We start from the raw sequence: 17,686 nt of genomic DNA, 5'->3' as shown, positions 1-17,686 counted from the left end.
CGTAATTTTTAAGCTGGTTGTGATTTCTCAGTAAGCTTTTAGTTTTTGTTCCTCTTAAATTTAGTTTTCTGTGGTATTATTGTTCTTTATTTTCTCTTCTTTTTCCATTGTTGAGTTCTTTCTTTCTCTGTTATTACTTTGAATAATAGGATCAACACTCTACTGTGGGTGAATTCGGAGGCTTAGTTCAACAAAATTTCAACAGTGAATACGAGGGGAATTAGTGCTTTTGCAAAATCTACTTGATTAGGGTTTTAAAGAACGTATGAATCAACAATGGTAGGAGAAGAAACTCTATTATCTGCATGTTTCTGTAATGGATGGATCCCCCCTTCTTTTTTCTTTGTTGATTCTCTTTATAAAGATGTTTTTCTGTTCAAATCTTTTGTATTTTGCTACTTAACATCGGGGTCCATTGTAAAGATGGCTTTTTTTTTGTGCAAATCATTGTTGTTATGGAATATATTCAAGTCCGAGAAAAGAAAAGAAAAAGGGTTTGCTTTTTTATTGTGATGTTAGTTTTTGATTATCTTGGGAATGAATTGGTTTTGAAAAAGTTGGTTTTTCTTTATTTTCCAAACTATTTTTCTGTTATTGAATTACGGGCAATTGAGTTTTGCCATTTGATAGTTCTGGGATGCCCTGTTTTTTCTCTCTTCTTTTTATGAGATGGACGTGACTCTGGACTTTGAATTTATTTCAATTCTACCTTGCACAATGTATGTTCGAGCCGTTTGGAAAAAGAATTTGTTGCAGAATGATATATGATTGACTTTTACAGCAGAACAAACTTAGTTGCAGAATTGTTTCAATTCTTTTGCAATGAATTCTTTTACTATGAGGATCAAATAAGATTTTGTCCCTTGAAAAAGTAATGATTTGTTGACGGTAAAATTGTGCGATAGTTTTCATGATTCTTGTGACCCTTGAAAACTGAAATGTGTGAAAGGGTAATATACTTGGCCTTTCTATCCAATGATATTGAAATGTAACGATATATGTGTCCCTATGAATTGTGATGAAGGATTTTAGTCCGTATGACCTGACCCTATGAATTGTGATGAAAGACTTTAGTCCCCATGACCCGATAAAATCGGATAAGATGATATATGTGGCTCTTTGAAGTTGAATTGTGACAAAGTATTTTAGTCCCTATGCTCAAGAAAATCGGATACAATAATGTGTGGTCCTATGGAATTGAATTATGATGAAGGATCATAGTCCCTATGACCCTAAAATATCGGATACAATGATGTGTGGCCCTATGAAATTGAATTATGGCGAATGATCTTATTCCCTATGACCCGAATATATCGGATATGATAATATGCTTGACCCTTATGTTACAAAATGATGTTATTTTCCCTTTTTTGACCCATGAATATTGAAGTTTGATGGTATAGCTGACCCTATGACCTTAAAATTTAGTGAAGGGTTTCTTGTCCCTAATGTGGTTGGAATGTGGTGAAGGATCTCTTGGCTCCAAAATAGTATTTCCTTTCTCTGATATGCTTTTGTTCATGCTTTGAAATTTATCGGAACAGTTAACAGTTAATTATGGTTTTTCTTATTGCAAGTAGCTTTGATTGCCAAACACATTGAGATAATTATTTTGTTGAAAAATGTTATGGATAAATAGAAAATAATTGAATGACTGAATTCATATTCAATTTTACACAATTTTGTTTGCAAATCGTTGCTCTTATGGAATATATTCATATCTTAAAAAACAAAAAAGATTTGCTTTCGATTATTAGTGCTATCTTTTTATTATCTTGGGGATGAGTTGGTTTTGGAAAGGTTGGTTTTTCTTTATTTTCCCAACTATTTTTTTGTTATGAATTACGGGCAACTGAGTTTTGCCATTTGGATTTGGAAGTTCTGGGATGCACAATTTTCTCTTTCATTTTTATGATTTGGATGGGACTCTGGAGTTTGAATTTATTTCAATTCTACCTTGCACCTTGTATGCTTGAGCCGTTTGGGAAAAGAATTTGTTGCAGAATTGTTTTAATTCTTTTGTGATGAATTTTTTTTACTATGTGGATTAGATAAGATTTTTTTCCTTGAAAAAGTTGTGTAATAATTTGTTGATGGTAAAATTGTGCAATAATGTTCATGATGCTTATGATCTTAGAAAAATAAAAACTGTGAAAGGGTTATTTAGTTGGCTTTTTCTGTCTAATCATATTGAAATATAATGACATATGTGGCCTTATGGATTGTGAATTTGTGATGAAGGATCAGTCCTTATGACTGGATAAAATTGTAATGATGATAATATGTGGCTCTGCAAAATTGGATTGTGATGAAGGATCTTAGGCCCTATGACCCGATAATATCGGATACAATGATGCTGATAGCTCTACGAAATTGAATTGTGATGAAGGATCCCTATGACCTAAAATAATCGGATATGATGATATGCTTGACCCTTATGTTGCGAAATGATGTTATTTGGCTTTTTGGACCTATGAATATTGAAGTTTGATGGTATAATTGACCTTGTGACACTGAATATGGCGACGAATCTTTTGGCTCCAATGTGGTTGAAATATGTTGAGGGATTTCTTGGCTTCAAAATAGAGTTTTCTTTCTCTGATGTGTTATTGTTCATGTTTTGAGATTTATTAGAACACTGAACAGTGAAATATGGCTTTTCTCACTATAAGTAACTCCGCATATATAAGTGCTGCTCAAGAATTGAAAGATGTTATCAGAAAAATAATTGAGTGATTGAATTCATTATCAATTTGTGATGGACTTTTACAGCGTGACGACTTAGTTGCAGAGTCATTTCAAGTCTTTTGTGATGATTTATTTTTTTGTGTGCACTTACTATTGGATTAAATTAAAATTTTGTCCTTTGAAAAAAGCTGTGTAATGATTTGTTGATGGTAAAATTGTGGGACAATGTTCACTATTCTTGTGAGCCTAGAAAAATGAAATGTGTTGAACAGTAATATGTTTGACCTATATATGACTACAAAATCAAATTGTGGTGATACGAAATTGAATTGTGATGAAGGATCTTAGTACTTATGACTCGATAAAATCCATTCTATTTATCGGATAGGATGTTATGCTTGACGCTTATGTTGCAAAATGATGTCATCTGCTATTTTTTTCTCTAAAATATTGAAGTTTGATGGTATAGTTGACTATATGAAGTTGAAATGGTGAAGGATCACTTGATTCCAAAATAGAGTTTTCTTTTTTTGATGTGTTCTCCTCATGCTTGAAATTTATTAGAAAAGCCAAATCTGATTTTTCTCATGCAAGTAAATTTGCATATATAGGCTGCTAATTGCTTCGAGATAATTGAAAGATGTTATAGATAAACAAAAAACAATTTGAGTGATTGAATTCATTGTCAATTTGATTATACAAAAAAATAGTACACACTCTTTGAATTTGTCATTCCAATTCTCTATACTAATTTATTATTACAACATGTATGCTAATCTATGCCAATTAGTCTCAGAAAGTCTGAGATTCTTCATCAGTCTCAACTCAAGGAAGATGTGAGTTGGTGGAATACATCTTCACTGCAAGGAATTGTTCAGACCTCCGTTGAGATGATCATATCCAAACTGTTGAATGCCCTGAGAAAATTACTGCAAAAAAAGAAATAGAAGATAAAAGAGAGAGAGAGCAAATGGTCTCATCATTAGGAACGGAAAGATTCTTCCTTTATCTTCTAATTATTTCAAAGAATTTCATTATATAAATGTGGGTGAACATTTTGGATACTTTTGGACCTACAAGAGAATTTCTGGAGTGATGTGTTGGGAAGGGATGAAAAGACAAATGCTGCAATATATCAAAGAATGTAAGGTCTGCTAAAGGAATAAGCACCAGACATTGTTACTTGCTAGCCTGTTATAACCATTATCAATTCCCATAAATGTTCGGTCTAATGTATCTATGGACTACATTGGGGGACTACATGGCTTTGGAAATAGACACTATTTTGGTGGTTGTGAATAGGATGATTAAATATGCTCATTTTTTTAGTCTAGCATACTTTTACACAGTTAAGGAAGTAGTTGATTTGTTTGCCAAAGAAGTGGTGCAACTTCATGGTTTTCTAAATTCAATTGTTCGAGATAAATTATTCAAGAGAAAATTTTGGGGTGAGTTCAAGGAAGCTGGGACCACCCTCAAGATGTGTTCAACTTATCATCCACAAATGGAAGGTCAACGTGGGTTGTCAATAAATGCTTGGAAACCTACTTAAGGTGTCTTATAGGTTCCAAGCCAAGACAATGGCCTAAATGGCTAGCTGTGGGTAGGACATTAACAAATTGTATGATTAATTGATCAAAACAATTAGAGTCTAGGAGTGAATTATTTTAATTAGAAGACAACACTACATTCAGAAAGAGTGGAAGGGAGAAAAGCATACTAGCATTCTCTAAAACAGATATATAATAAGTTTTCCTTTGGAACTTAATTTTTGCAAGAACCATTCATTTTGTTAGACTGATCGTCTATATTCACTTGTTCAGTATCTCATTTGAACGAGTTAGTTCATTAGAGAATTGAGATATAACAATAGCAACAAGTGTTTTAAGTTGCAATACTATCTTGCCATAGGAATGAAAGCAAAATGGAAAGTGTCCGTAAAAAAAAGAATGAAGTGCCTTCTGTATAAATATGTCTCTCAACTAATTTATCTACATCCTAATAGCATGATCTACATCCCATTCAAGTGAGAATCGATGTTTAGAAACTCATTCTCACTGCACGGAATTGTGAGACCACCCATTGGATGATCATATACATATTCTTCTTCAACGTGACTCAACAATTCTTGAAATGAAGGTTGGTTCAAGTATGATATTGGAATCACGAACCACCTCATGTTGTCTCTAACATAGACTGCAAGGTAGTCTTTTGGTATATCTATCCCCTTGGAAATTGTTTTTGTTGCTCTTTTAATACTTGGAATGCGAAAACCCATGTTGTATAGTGGTTTTTTCAAAGAACTTGTATGAGAAATAAGTATTTGAGTTAGGATACTTGAGGATCAAATGACTTGTGTTAATTTACAACCCTAAGAAATTTGGTATATATAGATGCTAAGGGAAGTAGGAAACCTTCAAATCAATTTCCAACTGAAATTATTTTTGATGAGTGATAAGGGATCACATGGCATTGTCTTGGAGGTGTTTCTATAGATTGCTAAGTTGAAAAGGATTACATACCCCACTTTCTGATATAGTGGCTAACAAATTTACCCTCTTGAAATCAAAGACATATGACACCAAAAATATGTCCATGCATTAAACCATACATAATCTATTAATAGATATGCTTTAGACATCAAACATCCTCTTTTTCTTTCTCTTTTTCTCTTCCTTAGATTGACATTGATGTTGAAATGCATCTGCGAGGTGCCAACTTATACCAGATTGACTTTGAAAAATACTGTTACAAAGAGAACCAACATAGCGTACATGATGACATGCCAGTGTATATATTCATAAAGTTCAAAGCATCCTCCAATCAGACGATAGATTTTGATTTATATATGCATTGAATTTCTTCTTTTTTCTTGGATAAAGATCATACAACAGTTAGATTCCTTTTTATTATTCTGAATTTTTGTAAGAACCATTGTATCATACCAAGAAAGCCAAAAGTGAAAAGTTTGATAATGGTTTTAGCTTCATACTCATGATAGCTGTTATAAAAGTCACTGGCCTTTAGTCTATTTGGTTATTTTAGACCTAAAGTTTATTTGATTTGTTAAACTGACATTATTGGAAAGAAGGAAATATAGCAATGAATAAGTGGATTGAGATATCTTCAGATGCTTTTGTGGTGAATATGGATCAGTGAGGAACCAGTCACTTGCATATAATTTTGTTGTGGTGAATAAGTGGATTAAGATATCCTCAGATAGCTTCATACTCCCCTCGCATTAGTTAGTGTTTTTGGGCCGGACCGGCCCATGTTGTCATTGGCCCGTTTGTAGGATGCGACAAACACCGTCTTCCTCGCCAAAATTCAATAGTATAAATATTAAATACGCAGACATTTTCTATCGGAAAATTCATTGTCATTTGTCAGTTTTGTTTCTAGTTTTTACTGTCTTCGTTCTGGCTATTTCATTAGTAACTGTAGTTGGTTTATTGTCAAGAAAAGGAGGATATCTAATGGAACACGGCACTTTTAAGTTTTCTCCCTTCATTCTAGCTTTCCTGATTTTCTTATCCTCCCGCCAATTCTATTGAAATGCACCGTAATCACACCGTTTCTTTTTCTCTTCTTTTAGTGTTTTGGTATTCTCAGTTGAAAAAGGTCGACCCTCCAAGAAACAGAAAACCGTGAAAGACGTTAGTTCTCTCCTACATCTCTGATATCAGTTCGTTTCTTTCATTTTCTCAACTTCTACTGTTTTGCTTACATTATTTCAAAAAGGGAAATGGCAAAAAAAGCATTGACAATGATGGTAATCTTCATTGACCGTCCAATTTTCAATTTCATGCAATCCTACTCTAGGGTTGAGGGGTTTTTGGCGTGAATCGGATGGTAGAACCAAAGATTTTAGCAAATTGGAGTTGAAACCAGATAACCTAAATCGCCCTCTCCCGTGTACAAGCATGCTTACGATTTTCTCATTGCCATCGCCAAACCTGTCTGCAGGTTCCTTGTTATTGGAATATATAAAAAGATGATGATTCCACTACAAATATGCAATGTTGTGTTAAACGATTGGTGCTGTACAGACCGGAGTCAATGCATGAGTACAACCTTACTCTGCACTCCTTGTATTCCGCGGTTTCAGTAGGTTCAGAAACAGAAACAATCATAAATGTTTTGACCAAGTTGTCCAAAACCAAGCTTCCCAAAGAGATGATTAAGTTTATACATGATCACACTAGAATGCTTAAGAAGAACAGCTACTTTGTTGAATCTCCTTTTTCTGAGGCATGCAGAAATGTCAGATGCCCCTAGCAAGCAATTTCTGCAAATGCTTTTTTCAGATCTTATGCGGTTCATACTTCAAATTTTTGTAGGTATTGAAGACATTTCTCAAGGATAAAACTATATCTAGAGCAAGGATTGTTTCTGAGGTGTGTGATCAGATTTTCTTTCTGTTTAATATATTTGGGTGACTTTGGTTTGACAAAATTGCTATGATTGTATGTTATGTCTTTCTTCGTGTATTTTTTTGCTTCCTCTTCCCCATATATAGGTGAAACTCAAATTCAGTATTGATTTTTATTTTTGTAGGGTACAAATGGGGATGGATTTACAATCAGCAAAACAGTAGGTGAAATTGAAGGCACTCACGATGAGTTGTTCGATGAAGCAAAAGTAGCAGCTGTAGCTGAAGATAAAGAAGCTCATTTATTTGAAATTGATCCTTCTCAGGTAACATTGGTCAAGCTGTTAAAAAGGAATGTGATATTTCTTTCTTGAGCACCTTAATCCATTTGTTTTCTCAATCTGACTGAATATAGCAAGTCTTGGAACATAATGGTGCCAGATTATATGTCATTCATGTCCTAAATTAATGCAATAAATTGATTATTTTGAATATAAGAAGGCAAAAATTGAGTATATGAGGTGTCGAAATCCTTCACATGTTCGGTGCTTATAAGAAAGTTGAGATTGTCATTGCAAATGTAACGAGAGCTAATTTGAATATTTGGTTACATTGATATTAGAAAATAGGATAGAATAGTTGTAGTTACTTCAAATTATATATTCTATTTGTATGTAGGTTGAAATCGTAAAGCAACGGTGCTTGCTAAATGCATTAAATTATCCCATGTTTGGAGGTGTATGACTTCAGAAATGATACAGTAATTATAATTTTTCAGGATCATAATCAATATGTTTATATATGCCAAGCATTGCAACTTTATGGCTTTGGACTTTAAATTAGTTTATCTGCTGCTCATGCAGTTACCCTGTTTTAATGGTGCAGGTGAATCCAGACATTGACATGGAACTAAAGCCTCAAGGAAAACCTCCACCATATCAAGAGAAGAGCCTTAGTAAAATGTTTGGAAATGGTAATGCTGATATATTTTGCATGCACATGTATCTTTAAATTTCCTCTCTAGTTAAAAAATAAAAAATAAAAAAATCTTTACACTTCCTCTTAACATGTTATACTTTATGAGCACCCATCAGTTGTTTTTTAGAATTGATCGATCTGACTTCTTTAGTTGTTTGACTTGAGATATAAAAAATAATATTCCATCTTTCTGTGTATTTTGAAGACTACAATATTCGGGACCACTGTTAAACCATGCAGAGTGTATTATGACAAAAATTGAAGTAAAGGGAAACATACACACCTTGGAACATATTTTTGCAGTGTGCAAGCCTATCAATGGTCCTTCCTCACTTGGAAACCTCATGTAATATAAGCTAGTAGTATGGCATTTGGATGATTTGTAGTAGGTATATATTTAATCTATATGCATTAGTTTTTACCCAAGAAAATATTTGGTTATTTCTTTTATGGAAATTTATGAGTTGGTATGTTTATGTTTCTAGTATAAAAAAACTGCTTAGAGATAATTGGCTTGTGGTGTGGCTGCATCGGGCTTGGATTAGCATGACTTCAGTAACATAAGTGCATATTGAAAATTAAATTACTTTTGGCTGCAATTTTATTGTCTTCCTCCCAGGTAGAGCAAGATCTGGTATAATAGTTCTCCCACGTGGCACTGGAAAGTCCCTAGTTGGTGTTTCTGCAGCTTGCCGGATGAAACAGAGCTGCCTTTGTTTGGCAACAAATGGCGTCTCTGTAGATCAGTGGCCTTTTTAGTTTAAACTTTGGTCAACTATCCATGATGAACAAATAACATCTGATTGCAAAGAGAGATTCCATGGTAATGCTGGAAATGTTGTGACAACATATAATATGATTACTTTTACTGGTAAATTATCTGAAGAATCAGACAAGATCATTGAAGAAATAAAAAATAGGGAATAGGGATTGCTCCTCATGGATGAGGTTGTCATGCTAAATTATGGTTGTATCCTTCTGGCTTGAATTCTTAAGGTTGTTCTTTATGCATAATATCATTGCATTATTAAACATCTACACGTGGTTCCATCCCATTTATTTCGAGAAGTCATTATTATCACCAAATCTCACTGCAATCTTGGGCTCATAGGTATTCCATTTTGCTTTTAATTTTGTCATCATCCTTATTGTGAACTTAGCCTTTTTCTGCTGGGACTGAAATCTTGATGGTTAACACTGCAGCTACACTTGTGAGAGACGAAAAAAGGATTACCGATCTGAACTTCCTAATTGGTCCCAAGTTTTATGAAGCAAATTGGTTAGATTTATTAAAAGGAGGATTTATTGCAAATGTATAGTGTGCTGATGTATGGTGTCCAATGATAATTGAGTTTTTTGCTGAGTTTCTAAAGAAAGAGAACTAAAAAAACAGGCAGGCAAGGCTTCCTGCTTTAAAGTAGAGATTATGTGGAGAGATTATAATGCATTGGTTTTGTTGAGTACTACAGGTTGCATTTTATGTTGTGGCTATTTAGATTATCAATGGATTGAAAATAAATTTTAAAGAATACTTCTACTGCTAAACAATTTCTGTGGTTTACTTGTTTAAGTTCACTGTTCCTAACTAATTATGTTTACATTTACAGGCATTATATGTGATGAATCCAAATAAGTTCAGGGCATGTGAGTTTCTCATAAATTACCATGAAAAGGCACGTCGTGATACAATTATAGTCTTTGTTGATAATCTTTTTACTCTCACTGAGTATGCCATGTAACTCCACAAGCCTATGATATATACTGCTACTAGGTGCTGTTGACATATATTATTACTATATATATAATTTGTGGTTCTCTTTCTACGGTACCTTATATTCTAATGTGTTATCTGCAGCCATGTCGAGCGGACAAAAATTCTTCAAGCCTTCAAAACTAGCAAAGATGTAAACACTATTTTCCTTTCCAAGGTCTTTTCCCATTTTCCTATACTTCCATTTTGAGAATTATCTGCTTTATTCTTCTTGGATATGTCAAAGCATATGTTGGTAGGTCCATCCTATCGACCTTGATGAATGTCAAGTTTGAACTGATGTATTTTTGCAAGTTTTGTTGTATTGATTGGTTTTGTAAAAGATCTAGTATGTTTTATAGTTGTCTGCCTCAGTGTTGCCTGTTTGATATTATTGATATATTATGTGTGATTTCCTTTTTAATTTTATAGAATAACATACAATGATCTAATCCTAGCACCTCTCTAAAATTTTCAGGTGGGTGACAACTCTATTGATATCCCTGAAGCAAATTTAATAATTCAAATCCCTTCTCATGCCAGTTCAAGGCATCAAAAAGGCCAACGGTTAGGGGGTATATTCTTAGGGCAAAGGTTAGTTTTTGAACTTCCTCCACATGTAATACTATCATAACTTATTGGGGCAGCTATGATTATGTATTACTTGAAAAGAAGATTTTTGAATATTATTCTTGAATTGTTTCACTTAGAGAGTAATTACATACAGAATATAAAGATTTATTTACAACTTAATTAAGGAAACAAAATAATAGGTAATAAAAGTTATTCAAAACAAATCTACACCAAATCTGTCCTAATATAAACAAATCTGTACTAATTATAGAATAATTACAACACTCTCCCTCAAGCTGGTGAATGTATATCTATCATTCCCAACTTACAAGTAAGGTCTTTTAAGTGCTCTGTGGAAAGTCTCTTAGTGAACATATCTGGCAATTAGAGTCTTGAAGGGATGTACTTTAGTGGCTATAAGACCATTGTCCAATTTCTCCTTAATAAAATGTCGGTATATTTCTACATACTTTGTTCAGTTATGTTGAACTAGATTGTGTGCAATACTAATGGCAGACTTATTATCACAAACCAATTCCATAGGAGCTTCATACTTTACTTTGAGGTCATCGAGTATGATCTTCATCCATAATAATTCCCAAATCCCTTGGGCCAGGGTTCTAAATTTCACCTCTGCACTTAATCTTGCAACTACATTTTGCTTCTTGCTCCTCCATGTCACCAAGTTTTCTCCCGAGAACATACAATATCCTGAGGTGGATCTTCTATCAATAATTGATCCAGCATAGTCAGCATCAGTATATACTTTCATGGATAAAATCCCTTCCTTTTTTGAATAGCAAGCCTTTCCCTGGAGAGGCTTTCAAGTACTGAATAATCCTGTTTATAGACTGCAAATGTCTCTCACTTGGATCATGCATGAATTGACTAACCACACTAACTGCATAGGTTATGTCAGGCTTGGTGTGTGATAAATAGATGAGTTTTCCCACAAGCTTCTGGTGCTATGTCTTCTCCACCTTTGGGCTTTCCTCATCATTTTCAATTCTATGATTTTGCTCTATGGGCAATCTAGTGATCTTGCAATCCAACTTACCAATCTCTTTGAGGAGATCTAGGATATATTTTCTTTGGGAAATAAAGATGTCTTGTCTAGAGTAAACAACCTCTATCCCAAGGAAGTACTTTAGCTTGTCAAGATCCTTCATCTCAAACTGAGTGGCTAACTTCTCTTTCAAAGTCTATTTTTCTAACTCATCATTACCTGCAATAATTATATCATCTACATAGACCAATAGTAGAGTGGGTTTTCCTTCCTGTGAATGTTTTATAAACAGAGTATGATCACCTTGGCTTTGTCGATACCCTAAAGATATCATAGCTTGAGTAAATCTTCCAAACCAGGCATGAGGTGACTGTTTAAGACCATACAAAGCCTTTTTTAGTCTGCACATCTTATTTCCTTCACTAGTGATACCATATCCTGGTGGAATCTCCATGTACACTTCTTCCAAATTTCCATGCAAGAAGGCATTTTTAACATCAAATTGATACATCTCCCAACCAAAGTGTCACTACAAGAAAGAGCGTATTTATCGACGGCAAAAATCGATGGCTATTTCTGCCGTCGATAATTTTCGACAGCTTGATGTCGATATTACCAAACAAATAATAAAAAATAAAAATATTAAAATTGACGGCCTATTCGTCGATATTTTTATAACGCATTAATTTATTTCTGTATTATCGTCATGGTAGGGTCGAACCAGAAGTCGAAAATAAAATCGACGAATATGGTGTCTATTTTATTATTTTAAATATTGACAACCTTGCCGTCGATAAATTTGAACGGTCTAGATTACTTTCTAAAATGGAATAAACGGTCTAAATTTAATTTATATAATAGACGCCATATGTATTGTTTTTTTATATTAAAATCGACAAATATAGTGTCTATTTTATTATTTAAATTATCGACACCTTTGCCATCGATAAATTTGAACGGTCTTGATTGCTTCCTAAAATGAAGTGGACGGTGTAAATTTAATCTATAAAATAGAAGCTTTGTGTGTTGTTTTTTTTAATTAAAATCGACAAATATTCCGTCGATTTTTATCACTAAAAACATATATCCTCGCGTCCACTCCGGCTTCCAAATTCAGAAACGCAAACTTCCCCAAATTCAAGCTAGGTATTCTTCAAGCTAGGTATCTTTGGTTGACTTCACTTTCTCTTCACCACCGCCTCCGTCCGACACCACCACCGGCGACCACAATCGCCTACCCTCTCTCTTCCTTCTTCTCTTTCTTCCCCATTTCTCCATTTCTTCGTTCCTGCGTGCGACACCCCTGTTCATGGAGTCACCCTCTGTCCGCGTCTTCAAGCACCGACAAGCAACCACCAGTGGCGGCGACCTTCTGTGCCACCGCGACATCACCACCACCCCGCCGCCTCTCCGTTCTTCTTCCTCCTTTCATCAATGCAGGTTCCCTTCCCCTGTTCCATGTCTTTCTTTTCTTTATTTTCACTGCTTTTTAATTCTGTTTTTAGAAATTTTGGTTTGGCTTAGGTTTGTTAAAACTTGTGTTTCTAGACTGAAATTGTTGTTGGCTGCATCTTTCTGAAATTACTGGGTTGAATGTTGCTTAGATTGAATTGAAATTTACTGTTTTAAACTCTGCACACCACATGTTCGAAGAAATTCCTGAATGGAATTTTTGATTTAATTTCTATGTCTAATCAGCCAATTTTTTGGTTAACTATAACTACAAACTAGAATGGATTTTGTTAGAATCACTACTAAACTAAAGGAATTAGACCAATAACTAGCTATAAGTGCTGACTAAATACACTAAATTGTGCTGACCCTTGAACTTTTCGCTTTAGTATATTAGGCAGCAGGAGCGTAGTCATAGCCATCATCGTCATCATCACCTTCCATGAAACTTGAATGATCATATTCATTATTATCCTCTTGTCGAAAGCAATCAGTAGTTGCAGGAGCATAGCCATCATCACGATCATCGTTTTCAAGCTTGTTGCAGCAAGAGGCAACATTAACCTTGCAAGTGGAACACATTTTTCTAGAGTAAGTAGTTGAACGAATAATGCAAGTGTATGTATGTTACTGAATTGGTGCACTATTATTCGATTGTTGTATTGAGTTTGAATTGGTTTGGAAGAGAGACCACTTTATATAGAGCAGATAGAAAGTGGGAGGACCCCTTTAATTTGGTCACTAGCCACGAGCCAAGCTTGTGGATTTAGGTTTGGGACATGTGCATCTCCCTAATTCCAATGATGCACATATCTAAGATTCTTCTTCTCTCAACTCTGATCACTACAACTCTCAAATTGTCATTTTCCACTAACTCACATGCCCTGTCGTTTACTCACAGTAATTCCAACAATTCATTTATGGTCAATGTCTCAGTTCAATCTTCTTGTTTCCAATAACATATGTGTATGGAAAAGAATATCTATATATTATTGAATGCATTTTAGATATATTAAAAATTTTCAGGAATTTTAATTATTGATTTTATATGTTTTATGATTAAGATCAATGATCAATCAAATACTAGATTACATGTAGTTTCAGTTAATATATAATTTTATAGGCATAACCAAACCAACTGCTTAGCTTTCCAACAAGTAAAGAACAAAAATCCTACTCTTTCTGTCTCGCATTAACAGTGAATATCAAGAGCATATCATCAAATAATCTGTTTCTTTTTTCATGATAAATCCATTTTGATATCCACTTTTGACATTCAAATTCCAAACACTACTCCAGCATATAATCTTTGTATATTACATTAGTCTTGAATTTCAGCTCAAGTACACTACCCTTTTTTCATTTCTTCAAGCTTAGCTTTCTTTCTTTTTTTGGCCTCCCTTCCTTTCCTTTTTTTTCTTTTCATTTCTTGTAAATTGCTTTATAACTAATGTTAGCTACTAAGAAATATGTTTAATAATCTTCAATGCTGTTATTTTATTCTTTTCTCATCCCTCATTTGTTCTGCCCGTTTTTGGACATAGTAGCTGGACACAAAAATATCAACTAGTACTGCAAATTTAATTTCTTCAAAGAAAATAAAAATATTCTCTCCACCTCAAAAATTAATCAACAAATTAATTATTATATATTTATATATATTTTTTATATAATTTTAATATATATTTTATATTTAATTTACATTTTTCACAATTAATTAATAATCACTAATTTTTAGTATATGTCAAAATTATTTAAAAATAAATTAAAAAAGAGATATAAAATAAAATTCTTTAGAGTTATGAAACTGAGTACTCAATAGGGATATATTCAAATTCTTCATGTGTTGATTGCTTGCTTGATTTCTTGTTAGCTAGTTTTAACTTTGTTGGAATTTGAAATTCGGTTACTGATTAAGCATTTTGTTATTAGCTGATTCTGTTTTCTGGTTTAGCTTCTTGGAGCTTAGTTAGTTTTCTGCTTCTTTGTGAAGTATGAGGAATACTCAATATTGAAAGAATATTCAGTTTTCTGCTACCAAACTCAAGATTCTAATATACTCTTTTGCAACATTTGATATTTCTATGCAGCATTTCACAGTGGAAACTGTAGTGGTGTGGGTCAATGGAATCTTTTGATAAAAGAAACAATAGTGGAGTATTTAGTTCTTCAGCATATACACTATCACAAAATATTGGTAGAGTTTAAGACTCCCAGAAAAGCTATTCAATGTTTAACCTTCTACTTATTTATTTATTTATGAATAGTGATTGAAAATAGCCACCACTTTCAATTATATTCGAACCAAATTAGTCACAAAACGAAAGACTCCAACCAAAAATTATTACTGGCTGCTTTTGGCTTTTGATTCCATGCAGCTACTTGTCCACATGCATGCATCTGATGATATGCTACGACCTCCTGAGAAGCCAAATTTATATTCCTTATTAATATTATATTCCAATTCAACACACATAATAAAGTGATAAGCTCTGAAATGGCATGAAAGTATTAATTTCTTGAACAAATTGATCTGGTTGCTGCACTATGCATAATGCATTGGAAGCATGATAGAGATAATGTGAAACCAGATTCTGCTGTCAAAATAGAATTGGTTGAAGTTAGTTATGAATTTCCAGATATAGTAATTTAGTTATGTTAGTTACTATGGCAGTTGATGAAGACTAATTGATATATATATATATAGCCTCTGACATAGGTAGAAGACTCGAGGCTTGTAATAATTTTTCAAATACTAAATCAAACTTTAGATTCATTTTTTATTACTTTCTATTCTCTTCTTCCTCTGCTATTCTGTCTAAGATTTCTTCAAACCAGAAATAGCCACCATTTTCTTCCTTCCTTAATATGTGCATTGCACTAGTCACTCGAGCGAGTATCAAAAACCTCTATGTATATTTTGAACTTTTCCTTTTATTTATTTATTTATTTATTTTTGGTGGCGTACCCAAATGCATGCTAGCATTCCGCATGATCACCTCAGAAGACGATCATAAAGTTCAGCAAAGTCATCTAACAAAATGAAAGGAGAAAATTATCTTACTTACAAGCTATCAAACATTAACTGTCGAAAGTAATACTCATTATCCACCTATAGTTACTAGTATGGATAATTGCATTTTACATTAATTGCATTTTACTTTAATTAGTATGGATAATAACTTGCTTATTTTAATGTGTACAGGATATGGTTGGTAGAGACGGAGATCGCGGTCGTGGCCGTGGCCGTGGCCGAGGCCGAAAGGGGAGGCCTAGGCTTTCTACTGTTCAGCCCCTTGACTTGCATGCGGATCCATACTCTCTCGTTGGGTCATCATCCGACACGACTGTTTCGACCAATGGGAGACCGCCACCTATTGCTACTACTACCCCCTCCCGTCAGGAGCCTCAGATACAAATGATGCCTACTCTGGGTGTGCCAAGATCATGCACTCAACAAGCCAATGAACCTTCCAACACTGCCTCACATGGTGTGCAGAGTGAACCAGCTATTGTAGCTCCCAGTCGAGCAGGATCTTGTGGGAAAAGACAAACCACATCTAATAGTACCCAAGATGCTCAGGGTCAAGGAACATCCACTGCCACTGGTCACTCCAGCACAAGTGCTCGAAAGCTCAGATATGATGGTGCCAAATGGTTTGTTATTTGCTTTAAATTTGTTGAATAGCATGTCTCATTTTTACTTAGTAATATGTCGTTATCATTTTTTTGGTTTTTGATGCAGTTGGCACCCACCTAAGCCTAGATTGAAGCGTATTTCTCAGGTTTTTAAGGAAAACTACAACAAGCCTTGGCTGAGTTTTGATGAGGCAGATGATGATATTCGAAAAATATGGTGGACTGAGTGGAGGATAAATTTTATCTACCTTGTTTTACGTATTTTACAATATTATATCTCATAGTATATCATACTGTCTCCTTATGTTCTATCAAAATTTCTGCAGCAACAAAATTGTTTTTAGGCTCAAAATATTCTGGTTATTTTTTATCCTCCCAACATTAGTTAATATATATGTTTTTTGGTGGGTAAGGATAAGTAGTCAACAGTTAGTTTTTTTAAAATTATTAGTATTTTTCACTTTTGTAGGATTGACATAGTTTTGGTTTGGAAAGAAGTGATTAAACCTTTATTGTACATTGTTCGGTAATGGTAATGGTAATGGTTCCATGCCTTGTGAGTTCAGTGTTGAGTCTCATTATCATAAGAGCAATAAAATTACAAGGCGCAAAGTACCTAGGGAAGGTGCCGAAATCTTCTAGCTTTTTGGATCATGTAAAGAAAAAGAACAAAGGGGTTATGTCATAGAAATTTCATGTAGTTTTCGAGAGTTTGGAGTTAAATGTGTTGTTTGAACTGATTCTGTCTTTCATCGTTTGGACTCTGCAGTTATGTGGTTTCTATGAAACATGGTTTGCTATAAAGTATACACTACACTCATTGCTATGTGACAGATCTTTGTCCTATTGTGGGTCCTATTTTCATCTTCAAAAATAAAACCCAACATTTATATATATCACAATTCAAATTATTCATGCCTGCTTCAATTTAAAATATTAGGAGATGTTTATTTAAAATTAGAATTTCTGATATAATTATGAAATAAAATGAAATTGTATAACCATTTATTTATTAGAGAGATTGTGACTATACAACCATAGTAAGGCCAAGACTTCTGTTTGAAATGAAATGATGGATAATGACCAATGAAACAATAATTGTTCAGAGGCTAAATTTTATTCCAATGATTTTTTTTAAAATAGAAATTCTTTGACATTATTGATACGGAAGAGGATGATATCTATTAAGCTTGGAGGTTTAGGGCTGCCAAGCGCTTGCGAGGTATGC

General features: G+C 33.9%; 1 pseudogene; it reads left to right on the top strand.

Moving 5' to 3' along the window:
* The first annotated feature begins 3,949 nt into the window (after positions 1–3,949).
* Positions 3,950–12,946, top strand: LOC107479890 (general transcription and DNA repair factor IIH helicase subunit XPB1-like; annotated as a pseudogene).
* Positions 12,947–17,686: the final 4,740 nt, after the last annotated feature.

The sequence above is a fragment of the Arachis duranensis genome, chromosome 3 (assembly GCF_000817695.3).
Source record: "Arachis duranensis cultivar V14167 chromosome 3, aradu.V14167.gnm2.J7QH, whole genome shotgun sequence".
NCBI classification, from domain to species: Eukaryota; Viridiplantae; Streptophyta; class Magnoliopsida; order Fabales; family Fabaceae; genus Arachis; species Arachis duranensis.
This window is presented reverse-complemented; position numbering and strand designations above follow the sequence as displayed.